Here is a 14,660-nt window from a genome sequence, read left to right as displayed (position 1 = left end):
CCAGGTCTAGCAAATGTAATGTTAGTCCTAGATGACTTATTGACTTAACAATACATGCAAAAAAAAAAGATAGTAAAATATAAAAATGAGTTGATGTTTTATGCAATCTAAGAAAAAGAATTTTCAGCAAAGTACAAAAATTTAAAGCATTTCTTACTTTAAGTTTGTAATTCCTTACTGTGGTTGGCTTATGAAATTCTTGCTCTAGTGAAAAAAGTTTAATATTTAATATTTTACCTAGAAGTGAAGCACTGTTATCAACTTCTTTATTAGTAAAACTTGGGAGTATTTAAGACATGCAGATGTTTGCTACTGGACACAGATTAGCAAATATCAGGTTAAAAAATAAAAATAAGATAAAGCAAATTTCTTCTGGTTTCTGCTTAATTGTTGAAGTACGTTTATAGTGATGACTATTGGAAAGATATACTTCATTTCCTAACATAATAAATAATACATAAGGAAAGCCTTTGGGATTACTATTTCTGTGACTTATTAAAACCTGCCTTTGATGGATGGACCTGGAGAGTATTATGCTAAGTGAAATAAGACAGTTAGAGAAAGACAGTACCATATTATTTAACTTATATGTGGAATTCAATGAACAAAATAAACTAACAAACAGAAACAGACTCATAGATATAGAGAACAGACTGACAGCCGTCAGAGGGGAGGGGGTTTGGGGGGCTGGGTGAAAAAGGTGAAAGGATTAAGCATACATAAAAATACCATATGATCTCACTAATATGTGGAATCTAATGAATAAAATAAACTGACGAACAAAATGGAACCAGAAGCATGGATACATGGAACAGACTGGCCATTGCCCAAGGTGAGGGGGGTGGGGGTGACTGGATAAAGAAGGTGAAGGGTTTAGCTAAAGAACATATACACATACCCCATGGACACAGACAGTAGTTTGGTGAAGGCCAAGGGAGGGGAGGAGGGGTGAGTAGAAGGAGGGAAAGGGGTGCACCTGCAATAAGGTCAACATTAAAAGATTTTTATTAAAAAATCCTCATAGGTTCAGACAACAGTATGTTGATTACCAGAGAAAAGGGGGTGGGGAAGGTAGAAGAGGGTAAAGGGGGGATAAATGATGGTGGAAGGAGACTTGACATTGGATGGTGAACACACAATACAGTGTACAGATGTGTTATAGAATTGTACACTTGAAACCTACATATTTTATTAACCAATGTCACCCCAATAAATTCAATAATTTTTTTAAACTTGCCTTTGGAGGCAGAGAATTGAAGTGCCCCGACCATAGCTTAACTTACAATTGGCAAAGCTCCAATTTGATTTGAGCATTAACTCTCTAAGTTAGGGACTTGGAATTATTTGTTTTCTTTATCTTCCTTTAGAAAATTGCATTTTTGACTGACCTAAATCTAACTCCCACAGATTCTGCATAAATGTTCACAATGTAAAGAATTTAAATATAATTTCTACTTCTATTTGATACATTAAATCTCAGCAGGAACTGCTGCTCACCTGTCCAATTAAAAACTTTTCCAGTTTTTACAAATACATAGAAGCAGTATGTAAATGGATAGAATTCATTCTGTTGATATACTATTGTTATGGACTGAATATTTGCGTCCACCCCAAACTTCCTATGTTGAAGCCTACCGCAATGTATTTGGAGGTAGAGCCTTTGGGAAGTAATTAGGGTTATATAAGGTCATATGAATGGGACTTCCATAATGGAATTAGTGTCCTTATAAGAAAAAGAAAAGACCAGAGCTCGCTCTCTCTACCATGTGAAGACATAGCAAGGAAGCAGCCATCCACAAGGCACCCAGTCTATGGTATTTTGTTGTAACAACCCAAGCTAAGACAATTCTATTGCTATATGTAGTGTAAAAAATGCTTTCTCTATCTGTACTGCCCTCAGCTAGTTGTTCATTACATATTTTCAGTGAAATGAGGATTATTGTGGCAGCTGACTTGGTGTTGTCATGAGGATCAAAAAAGTTAATATTTGTAAAGCATGTAAGGAGCAGTTATAAATATTGACTTAAAAAGATGTTTATATATTAACTTGTAGATCTAGTGGTTTCAGCTATACACTTGCTAATTATTTTTATTTAAATGCTCAGTAAGCTTTAACCAACTAATAGTCATGTGAAGATATAATGAAAGAAATAAAGAGTAAAGTAACAGAAAGATACTATTTCTCAAGTTGGCTAATTTTTTTTAATTATTCAATGTTGGCATGTAAAATACTCAGAGGCATGTTAAATGGCCTAATCTTTCTGGAAAGTAACTTGGCAATATTCCTAAATCCTTAACATTATTCATAAACTTTGACTCATTGATTCCTCTTTCAGCAATGACTCTTAGTGGAATTATAAAATGTGTAGTGGAAGATAGATATATAAAGATTATTTATAGCAGAGGGTAATTAGAAATTTAAATATCCAACAATATAAGAATAATTAAAATATGGTACATTCTTACTATGTTTTTCTTGGCAGCCATAAAAAATTACATTTTTAATAATTATTAAAGACAGGAAATTTTTATAAGAGAATGCTATATTAAAATGCTATAAAACTATAAATGAGACATTCTCTAATTATACTAGTAATCTAGTGCTATATAACAAATTGCCTCAAAACTAAGCAGCCTAAACAACACACATTTGCTATATACATATTTGTTATCTCACAAATAACAAATGCGTGTTGTGGGTCAGGGATCCAGGTACAGCTTAGCTGGTTCCTGTGGTCAGGGCCTCACAGGCTGTGATCAAGGTGTCCAGAGAGGCTGGAGTCTTATCTTGAAGTTCAAGTGGGGAAGAATATGCCTCCAAACTCAACCCTGTGGTTGTTGGCAGGATTCCATTCATTGAGGGCTGTTGGACTGGGGGTTTTATTTTCTTGCTGGCTATTGCCTAGAGGCTACCCTCAGTTCCTTGCCATGCAGGCCTCTCCAACACACCAGCGTACTTCAAGAGAGAGTCTGCTAGCAAGTCAAAACTCACAACAGTTTGTGCCCTAATAATGGACTTGACATCCCCTCAAAGTTGCCGTATTATACTGATTATAAGCAGGTAATAAGGCTATGGATTCCAGAGGCAGGGATCATTGGGGGGCCACCATAGAAACTGTCTACCACATATATATATGTTTACACATTAATACATTATATAAATATATGGAAAAACTGCAAGAAAATATGTCAAAATATTCTCAGTAAATATCTCTAAAATAAAGGATTATGGATGATTTTTAGTTTTGTCTTCATACATTCTACATTCTGTGAGGTTTTTTTTTATAATGAGCATATATTACTTTTATAATTAGAAAAATATCTGCTTTATCTTTTTAATAAATACTTAGTAAAATTAATTATAATTTCACTCAGAATGCTACAGTGAAGTTATTCTCAAATAATCCTTTCTGTGATAAAATTCCTCTATAAAGGTCTGGTTGTAATTAAAATGTCTAAATCCAGGTGGACACTTTCAAACATCTGGTAACTAAATGGGTACTTGGGACATGATTAGCTGTATTTGGCTTAATTTTAACCCTTTCTACTGTATAAGTTTACAAAAACCCAGGAGAAAGATCTTTAAATAACCAGTTTTGGTTTTTTGGGTTTTTTTTGCACCAGTACCCATACTTTTGGTCACAGTCATAGAATGAAATGTTACTATGCAGGTAAGTCAACTACTCAACAAGAATTTTCTCTCTTTTCACTTTGGGTATTGCAACATCCTTGGTGCTTCAGGGTAATGCAGTCCTTGTGCTCAAGAAGGCTACATTCTAATTGGTAAGAGAACAAATACACATCAAATAACAGCATATAATTCTTTCTTTGAGGTACAGAAAACATCCTCATTTGTGACTTCCTTACACCACAGATGCCTTAATAATTCAGATAAAGGAAGGCTGGAGTACTCCAAAGATCTTTCTTGGAGGAGACATGATCTAGGCCTTCTAAAGTGGGTAGCTCTTGAATACTTGTGGAAGGAAGAACAAGGCATTATCCCAGGTGAAGTTTGACTAGTACGATCTCAGGTTATGCCTGTTGCTCTAATGTAATTATTAATAGCACCCCTTTTCACATTCCAAAGCATCACTACTTTGACAATAAATTATGTGAACATCCTAAGTAAAAGTAGAGGGCATTCACGTTCACTAAATTGAGTCAATCTGTTCAATAGATAATAATTCCTACCCGCATCAGTAACAGAATGTTTTGCTCATTTGGGTTCTCTGTTCATTTATTCATTGTGAATTTAACTTAAAAGGGTTATTTGTTTTAACTTTTTTTACAGTCACTTCAGAGTAATAGCAATTAGAGATATGGACTGTGAGTGAGAGAGTATTTTTTTTTTTTTTGAAATAGCTTTTATTTTTCTTTTTTCTTCTACACAGCAATCAAGATACTAGAGAAAATACCAGAAAGATTCCTAAAACTTCATGGTAACAGGCATATCTAGAGTCTGTAGAGTTTACAAAGGTCCCCAGTGGCTTGGGGAAGATCATGTAGCTTTTCTGGGATTCTCCACTACAGGGATTGAATGAGGTTTCTTCTCCAGCTTTCTTCTAAGAATGAGAGTTTAAGAAACACAGAATTAAATGACTTGCTTTCTTGAAGTAAATCAAGATCTTTGGAAGGGTCTGCTATCTCCATAGTCATCAGATCACACCTCAGTAGGGCACCGTCATTTCTCAGCACAATGTGAAAATGGAAGTACTAAATCATTCAGCATTCTTGCCATCAAAAGAAAATCACTTCTTACAGAGTTCATTGGTAACCGTGGAATATGAAATCCAAATTTTGGTCGGGTCAAATTTAACAATAACTTTATGTAAGCAATACAGGGTGGGTGGGGTAAAAGTAGGTTTACAGTTGTTTATATGGAAAAATAATACAATAATAAATAATACAAGAATAAATTCTGTGTTCCACATATAACTGTAAACCAATTTTTGCCCCACTCTGTATGTTACAGAAAATTTTAAGCCATGATCAATTTGATAAAAATATGTGCATAATTTCACTTTGAAATTAAAGTGAAACTAAAAGGCTCTGTAATATCAAAGTTGAACTACCTTCTAATAAAAATGTTGCTTCAAGGTAATGCCTTATTTATAAATGTGTAAGTTTTAAATTTATGGAGAAAATAATGACCAAAATGGAAAAATAATCTATTAACCAATATGCAATTAAGAGTTACCAAGACAGAGTTTTTTTAAGGAGAGTTGTTTTTAAAAATCCTTATTGCATGGCTCTCATTACTCAGCACATCATGGTCTGACTGTGCTGACAGTAGACCTCAAACATAAGAGTGAAAATTGTTAATTGATGTTGAAGGCAGGCAATTCCATTAAAATCTGGTAAAAGGCAACAGTGATAATATTTAACACAAAATTCTGCCATTGTCCAAGACTGCCAGAACCACATCAACTGATTTTAACAATTCCTAGATAATATAAAATATTTTCTTCAAAATTTGCTTTCACTTTCATTCCATCTGAATTACTTCTCTAATAATGTATGGAAACAAAAATCATTAGCCTAATTATTTGAACTCCTTTTTGAGAGAAAAGCCTATTACACTAATAGAAAACAAAGACAAAACAAACTTTTGGTAGTTAGTAGAATTTTAACTCAAGTTTTCTCTGTATGAAAAGCTAAAAAAATCACTTCACTGATTTTAAATGTTTCTGTTTCCCAAGTTCTTCCTAAATCTAATTAATTTTTTTCTGTAACTGTTACCCTTTCCTTTGAAGTGTTGGCTGTAATAAATGTAAATTTTGATAATGTTTTTATTGGCATTTTAAAATCTTCCTAATTACCAGTGGCTAGGTGGCTTAAATGACAATGATTCTTTTGGGACTCTCTGAGATTAATTTTTTAGCAGTTCCATCAATGTTTAGGCAATAAGTAGTGGTGCATTTACCCTTACAGAGAAAGAAAAATGGGAAAGTTCAATAATACAAATAGGTTGTTTTCCTGTCAAAACAATATGGCCAGAGCCAAAAGACTGACAATTTTCAACGAAATCAGGAGAAATCCTATATTTAGTTGCAATAACCTGAGGATTTGGCAGATAGAGACAGCTAATAGAACAAGTTTGCCATACAGTGGTGGGACACACTTTGAAAGCAAAATACAAACTAGTATCACCAGAAGAAAGAAAAGTGGGAAGAAGAGGCTATTCTTGGGCATTTGGTACCTAGTATTATCTACCCCAATGCAAAATAAATACTGAAAAATGTTTTCAGTTGGACTAAAGAAAATGGTAAAGTCAGAAAATAGCAAGTGTAGCAGTGAAAAAAGTAGGGAGAAGCAATGCAAATTCAGTGGTCAAAGATAATGTGCCATAACTAAATCTTCAAAAGTTGTTTGCAAGTTGGCATGCATCAAAAATTGAAGCTTGAAAAATGTTCAGGCTCCATGTACAAGTAACTATATGTAGCACCAGACTAACTATTAATACAAAGACTTAAATTTTTAAATGTAAAAATGTATAGGCTAGTAAGAAAGAGAGGTTAAAGTACTAATAGGGAACAGACTGTAAAATCTCAGAGGCAAAGGGGGGCAGGAATAGATAAACCAAAGAATTTATATGCATATAGGTATAACCAATGGACACAGACAACAGTATAGTGAAAGCTGGGGGCAGGTGGGAGGGGGAAGGAGGGTGTCAGTGGGGGATAAAAGGAGGCACATCTGTAATACTTTCAACAATAAAGATTTTTTTAAAATTCTAAGTGTTAATTTTGTATACTGGAATGAGTAAGAGCAAATGGATAATGAAAACTATCTTTAGACAAATGTTGGGCTGCAGAAGAATGCCACATTTGTAAATGGGAAAGTTTCTAATTTAGCTAATCTGTAAATTAGAGGTTTCGAGAAGCATGAATTGACAGTCTCATCTGAAAGGATTTCTGAATGCCAAAATTTGGGAACAGTAACCCAGAGTCTAAGAAATGTCAAAGGGTAAAAAAATGACAAGGCAATAGGAGTGGAAGGAAGCAGAAGCATTAGGCTGAAAGAAAAACAGGGACATGGAGCAGGTTATGAAAGACTATAAATTATTTTTTAAATATGTTTTTATTGATTATTTTAGAGCGAGAGGAAAGGAGAGAGATAGAAATATCGATGTGAGAGAGAAACATCCATCAACTGTCTCCTACACGCCCCCCACTGGGGATCGAGCCCACAATCCAGAAATGTGCCCTGACTGGGAATCGAATCGGGACCTCTCAGTCCATGGGAGGATGCTCAATCCACTGAGACACACCAGCCAGGCAGTATAAATTATTTTTATAAGTATTCTTTCTGGATTAGACAACTGTACAATACTGTGGTTTAGGAATAAATTCCAATAGAACTTTATGTTTGTCATATAATTTAGAGTATGCATGTGTGCGCACGAGAGAGAGAGAATATGAGGAGAGATATCGAGAGAGATGATCACCAACATGCTTCACTACCAACTCCCAACCCCTATGCTCATGGCCTTAACCACTGAGTTTTAAAAGTAGATGAGAACCATACTTAACATTTTAAAGCTTCCTTTTAAGTTTTAGGCAATTTTATTAGCATTTTCAGTGATTTTCTGTAAGAAAATCATCCTAAAGTTATGATTTTATGCCAGGAAAAAGTACATGTTTGGATGATTGCCGATGTAACCAGAGGAATGAATTCTATCTCCATTACCTTATCAACACATTCTCTTAACAGTAATATTTTTTGATAAGCTTCTGATTCCACAGTTTTAAAATCTAATAAAATGTACGAGACACAAGAGCAATGCCCTGGGGAAGCAAACATGAATATTCCACTCTCTAATCCAAGCTCCCTCATCAGGCTAAAGTTGTTAATGCCATATCCATTACTCAAGAAACATACACTTGGCATCTGTTCTATCTTCTAGGCTTGTGTCTGTATTTGGATTCTCATCTGAACATAAGGAAAACCTTTGAATACTAATCTTTTCATTGAATTGAGGAAGGAAAATTCTCCTGCCCCAGAATTGGATGTTCATCCTAATTCTGTTTTTGTTTACTTCCGAAAGTCATGGTGTTTTATTTATTTTTTTCTTTATTGATTTTAGAGAGAGGAAGGGAGAGGGAGAGAGAGATGGAAACATTGATGAGAGAGAACATCAACTGGCCACCTCCTGCATGCCTTCCCCTGGGGATCTGGCCCACAACCCGGGCATGTGCCCAGATAGGGAATCGAACTGGCGTCCTCTTGGTTGCATGGGTCAATGCTCAACCACTGAGCCACACCAGCTGGACAATCATGGTGTTTTTAAAATTGACTACATAAATGCAAGTCTAGTGCACAACAGTGCTGCCCTTGCCTCAAATGACCTTCTATTGTCAAGTATGTAATGAGGGAAGACAAGGATATATCAAGAAAATAAGAGGTTCACTCAGGTGCTTAAAAACTGCTTTTTGGCCCTGGCCAATTTGGCTCATTGATTAGAACATCAGTCTGTTGAATGAAGAGTCTTGGGTTTGATTCCTCATCAAGGGCACATACCTGGGTTGCAGGTTCATTCCCAGGCCCCAGTGGGGGTTGTGCAGGAGGCAAGCAGTCAATGTGTCTCTCTCACATCAATGTCTCTCTCTCTCTCTCTCTCTCTTGTTCCCTCCCTTCTACTGTGTCTAAAAATCAATGAAAAAATATCCTCAAGTGAGAATTAACAAAAACAATATTAAAAAACTGCTTTCTGGTTTTTCTGCTTTACACTATTACTGGGACTCCAGTCATAATCTGATGCATACAGTGATTGTTTCTTCCTTGGAACTGTTGTTTAGGCTGCCTCTTTCTCAGAGCTACTGTTCATATTTCTTCCCAAACCTCAAATGCTTGGAAGAGTCTCCTGTCCATATATTGACAGTCTATCTACTTCCAGAGGCAGCTCAGGGTCCCTCCTTCTAAGATGTCTTCTTTTTTTTTTTTAATATTTTGCCTTAAAAAAAAAATGTTTTCTTTATTGATTTTAGAGAGACAGGAAGGGAGAGGGAAAAAGAGATAGAAACATTCATGAGGGACAACATCGATTGGCCGCCTCCTGCATGCCCCCCACTGGGGTTCGGGACCAAAACCTGGGCATGTGCCCTGACCAGCAATCAAACAGGGACGTCTTGGTGCATGGGTCAATGCTCAGCCGCTGAGCCACACTGGCCAGACTATGAGGTCTTTGATCATTTCCAAGCATTCCAATTTCTCCCTTCTCTTAATTTAGATGGAATTATTAGGCATCCCAATACAGTTTTACCTAAATTTATTACTTCTACATTATTCCTTAATTTTTCCTGTGCACTGGCCAACCAGAATAGTAATCTGTGTGACAGTTGGCTAGTTTTACATCACAAGATTTTGGACAGTGACAGGGGCATGGATGTTGGTGTTAGATGACTGATGGATCAACTCTTTTCCTGGCTGGTAAGTGGGAGAAAGTATAGGGAAAAGACTTGTCTTTGGGACAAGCAGTGACCTTATTAACTGATTTCACAAAGGATCACAGCTTCAGAATCACATTCCACCTCACTTTGACATTCACCACATCTTTCAGATCAGCATCTCCCCTGAATTAACAGTGACAAAGACTTGCCAAAACTATACACAAAGGGAGAGGGGAGAGTAAAATCTATTCCCTCATATGGAAGCAGGGGACATTTGTGGTTCCAAGAAGATTGCCCAGGTGGGAGAGAAGTTCTCCCAAAGCGATTTATTTTGTTCTTTGGCAACAGCAGCACATAGAATGGGACTTGGCAAACTGACCAGTGTGGCAAGTAGCTCAGAGGAGAAGAACCTTTTAGTTGTGATATGCTGAATAGTCACGTTCCACCTTAAGAAGGTCATACCACATGTGACATCTTGATAAAGTAACAGATGATAAAATAAATTCGGTTATACAGACATTGAAAAACTTCAGGGAAAAATAAAAATGTAAGAAGCTTACATTTAAATTATGTGAATAAACTAATGTGTATGTTATAAATATTTCCACAACCTGTCTTTGGAGCATTTCAGCAAAACAAAACATACACTCTGCATGCCTGAATAGACTTCATAGTTTCTAAAAGGCAATATTCTCCTGTTCAAGTGCTCTTAGGCTGAAGAATTTTAACAGCCTGCAGGGAGGAAAGCCTAGAAACTGCTTAAGCAAATTCTAAGCATGCCCATGTGGTTTCTGCTCAGCTGCAGGTAATTATCAATCATATCATTCTGGCAAAAGCTTGACAACATTACTTGCTTTCTCATTTTTTTTCTCATTTAGCTTTTCTCCCAATAGAAAAATACCGTTTTAAAAAACAACAAACATCCGGACTCTTTCTATATTGCTTGACAGACCAATGAATAGTTTATAATTTTACCCTTTCTTTTACTCATTTTCAGTCCATGGGCACAGAACCATTTCATCATTTCCAATTCACCATGTATGCATGGTAATACCTAGCAACACCATATACTCAACATTACATATATGGTTTCATTTTTTTGTGTGCAGCACATTTTGGAAACAAGCAGAAAAATGTACACAATCAGTTCAAAATATCTCAAGATTCCATGCACCTATGCCAACTTTGGTGCTGTCACTTAAAAGTATCTCTAGAGCTACTTTTTTGGAAACTCTTCTGAGATGTTTACTCATAACATGCCTTATTGTCACACCTTGGTTAGGCCAAAGAACAATATTCCCAGTAACATCAACTATGATATATGCCAAAGGAGCCTAAGCCATGATTTTTTTCAAATCTCAGTGTATCCAGAAATCCCACTCCTAGGTATATACCTAAGAGAATTGAAAACATGTGCCCATACAAAGACTTGTATAAGAGTGTTCATAGCAGTGTTATTCACAAAAGGCAAAAAGTGGAAACAACTTAAATGTCTATCAACTGATGAATGGATATACAAGATATGGTCTGTCCATCTATACAATGGAACATTATTCAGTAACAAAAATAAATGAAGTACTGATACATGCTACAATGTGGATTGACCTTGGAAAAATTATGCTAAGTGAAAGAAGCCAGAGACAAAATACTACATATTGCATAATTACATTTATATGAAATTTCCAAAATAAGCAAACCCAAGGAGACAGACAGAGAGGGCACATTAGTGGTTGCCAGGAGCTGGGGTCAAGGTTGCCAGGAGCTGGAGTGACCACTTAATGGGTAACAGGATTTCTTCTTGGGGTGATTAAAAAGTTCTAAAATTGGTGGTTGCACAACTCTGTACCTATACTAGAAAACATTGAATTCTGCACTTTAAAAATAAAAATCTTTATTGATTTGAGGAAGAGAGAGAGAGAAACATTGCTGAGAAAGAACATCAATTAGCCACCTCCTGCATGCCCCCCACTGGGGATTTGGCCCACAACCTGGGCATGTACCCTGACCTCTTGGTGCATGAGTCGACACTCAACCACTGAGCCACACCAGCCAGGCTGAATTGTACACTTTAAATGGGTAAATTGCATGATGTGTGAATTAAATCTCAATAAATCTTTTTTAAAAAATGAAGGAAAACAATGGCTATAATTGAAATCTAATTAATAAATGGGTTCTCCTGTAGCACTTCTTGACTTTTGCTTCTGTGAAGAGCACATTTGAGATTTTCCAGAAAGTACTGGAGAAGAAAAGAGGTTTTCTTAGCCATTGTCCCCATCCACGAATCCGCCATCTAGCCGTCCACCCAACAACCGTCAAACAGAACAGTCCACAGCACAGAGTTCCTTCCCTTGCATGATTCCAGTCTCCCAAATTTAGGTGCTAACACTAGAATGTCTCCTTGTCTACATTCTTTCTTCTTCGTAGGCAGCTATTATGAAAAGTAAGTACAAAAACTGTGAAAGTTTGATTAAAAAGCAGAAGTTCCCATACAAAAATTGTGTATTTTACACGCAAAAAATTGTACATGGTTTCACTCCCCAGAGGGCTATAATTTACAATTCTTGGTATTTGGGAAGAAATGTTAGCACCTTCCTCACTGACAGAAGTAACCACTTCCTATTCTATGCTGCCAACACACTTTGTTAATTTTTTTACTATTGTTTAACTTACAAAAGTAATACCTATTTTCTTAGAGCTAAAACTACAAAAATGCAAAAAGAGAATTTCAATTCATCCAGAAATAGTGTAACAATATTTTTATGTATTTTCTTCTGATTACCTTCTTTATACCACTTTAAAATTCCAAGTCATCCACACACATACAAACACACACAGTGCTGTAGATCGGCCCCTTGCAATGTGGCAGAAATTTTCAATAACAGGCAGAGTCTATTCCCCCATCCTTTGATTCTGGACTGGCCAATGACTGGACCAGTAGAAGAAAGCAGAAATGATTTTGAGCAACTTCTAGGTTACTCCTCAAGAGGCTCTAGAGCATCTTCTCCCTCTCCTACAACTCTGCGTCCACTATGAGTACCAGCCTGAGCTAGCCTGAAGTGTAGCTGAAACTAAGACACGATATTAGCCAAGTGAACAAAATTGTTGAGAAAGCCCATTGTTTCCCTTTGACTAAAATTATTTTTGACAAACATGAATATCTGAAAATCCAATTTAATCTACAGATTTTCACCATGAAACCGTATTATAAACAACTGTTTTAGTACCACTCAATTTCAAAAGAAACTTTATGTTAGATTTATCTTCAAAAAAACATATTTTTAGTGTTAAATTTTTTTTTCATTTTATTGATTTTATTGTGGTGATGCTGGTTAACAAAATTATACAGGTTTCAGGTGCACAATTCAGGTGTACCAAAATAAACGGTATTTAATTAGTGAATATCACAGAAAATAATGACATCATTTTTTGTCAACCAAGAGAGATATCAAGTTAAAATCAAGCTCAAAGGTGACAAGACCAGTATATTCAAAGAATGCAGCACAAACCAGGCATATTTAGCTTCTCTTTGCAAAGCACCTCCCAAATCCATACTTCATTCTCTAGAGATATTAGCACAACTGCTGAGGATGCTAGCCAATGGTATTTTTTCCAGTGGTATTTATTATAAAACAATCTTGGCAAGTGAAAGAAAACAGCACACACTGCTAATATTTTGGTAGAATTATGTGTTTATTCTAGCACTGTTAACAAGAGAGAAGTAAGCATCCTATGATCGCAGAGGAATGCTGCTGATGTAAATGAATATTTACTCAAAGCCCAGCTCTTCTCCCACTCTCTGACAGGGGAATGATAAAGAGCATTTTGATCTTGGATTTCTCCCAGCCTTACACACCAACAAATGCAACACCCAAAGAAATGCTTATTGATGGCTGAGGGTGGCAATAAGGGCAGACAAAGCAGTACCCTGTGAGAGGGCTTTTCACATGAAGGAGAAGTGTGGGCAAATCCAAATTACAGAGAGGGAATATGGCTTAAGGGCCAATCAAATCAATTGGTTGCTAGTGAGGTCACTGTTATGAGGTGGCTTTCTTCACTCCCTAAGCATAGTTTATACCCTCAGTATTGCATCTGCCCAACAAGCATATAACCATGCTACCATGCAGAGAGGACAAGGAAATGGGGCTGCTTGTATGCAAAGTATCAGCATTAATAGACATAGTATATTTTACTAATGCAGATAAACAGTGATACTTAGCATTCAAATGATATTGCATGTATTCTTCCCATTACCCCATTCTAATCAGGAGAAAACATTCTACAAAGTAGAAAGGTCATGAAAGACCTATTCAGCAGAAAGTTAAAGTTACTGTAATACATATAGATAACTTTTCTGTGAAATTAAACTTTTCATACATACTTAATTTTAATTACACAAACATATCTACATAAGTAAAAACAGGTAAACTGACTAACTTGTCGATTTTTTAACATACGCATTTGGAAAACCTACTTTATTATAAAATGGACTTGTGGCTTTAATGGACACCCCCTTGGCCGAATTAGTTCGTTATATAGAGGTTTTACTGTTATGAAGTTAAAAGCTGTGTGTATAAATATATAGGCAGAGAGAAAAATTACACTACTAGATTGTGATCTAGAACTGCAGGAAATCTTTCCAAATAAAAGAAAAATGTTAACCTTTCTGCAAAATGTTGCAAAAATATTACATACAAACATTTAATTAATGACTTAGAGGGAATCTCTGTAGGTATACCAAGTTAATTTTCTTGTTGGCCATTCAACTTTCTTATTCAATGAACTTAAAGAAATAGCTTTACTTTTTAAGAACAGTTTTAGCCCTGGCCGGTTTGGCTCAGCGGTTAGAGCGTCCGCCTACGGTCCGGAGAGACCCGGGTTCGGTTCCCGCTAAGGGCATGTACCTCGGTTGCAGTTTGTCCCGGCCCTGGTTGGTCGTGCGGGTGGCAGCCACTCGATGTGTCCCTTTCACATCGATGTTTCCCTCTCTCTCTCTTCCTCTCTCTCCCTCCTACTCTATCTGTACAAAAAAAAAAAAAAAAAAGAACAGTTTTAGATTTGAATGCACAAACTATATCTACCACATCTTTATATAAATTACAAATGATACCTTATGAGGAGACTAAAACACATAGCAGGGTTTTAAGCATTTCCTATAAAAGGGGTAGTTCTAGATGAAGAAAGGCAGACTAGATAATCATGACCCATTGACTCTTCTGCATCTATCTCCCCTCGGGGAGAACCAAAACTCAAAATAATACTGCAAAGAAAAAT

The 14,660-nt window shown here is 36.2% G+C and overlaps 1 protein-coding gene across 1 annotated transcript in view; it reads right to left on the bottom strand.

Moving 5' to 3' along the window:
• ARHGAP6 (Rho GTPase activating protein 6) overlaps positions 1-14,660 on the bottom strand; it is a 458,118-nt gene that overhangs the window by 429,792 nt on the left and 13,666 nt on the right. The window lies entirely within an intron of this gene.

The sequence above is a fragment of the Molossus molossus genome, unplaced genomic scaffold (genome assembly GCF_014108415.1).
Source record: "Molossus molossus isolate mMolMol1 unplaced genomic scaffold, mMolMol1.p scaffold_m16_p_2, whole genome shotgun sequence".
NCBI lineage: Eukaryota > Metazoa > Chordata > Mammalia > Chiroptera > Molossidae > Molossus > Molossus molossus.
Note: the sequence above shows the minus strand (reverse complement) of the source record. Positions and strands in the feature narration are given on the sequence as shown.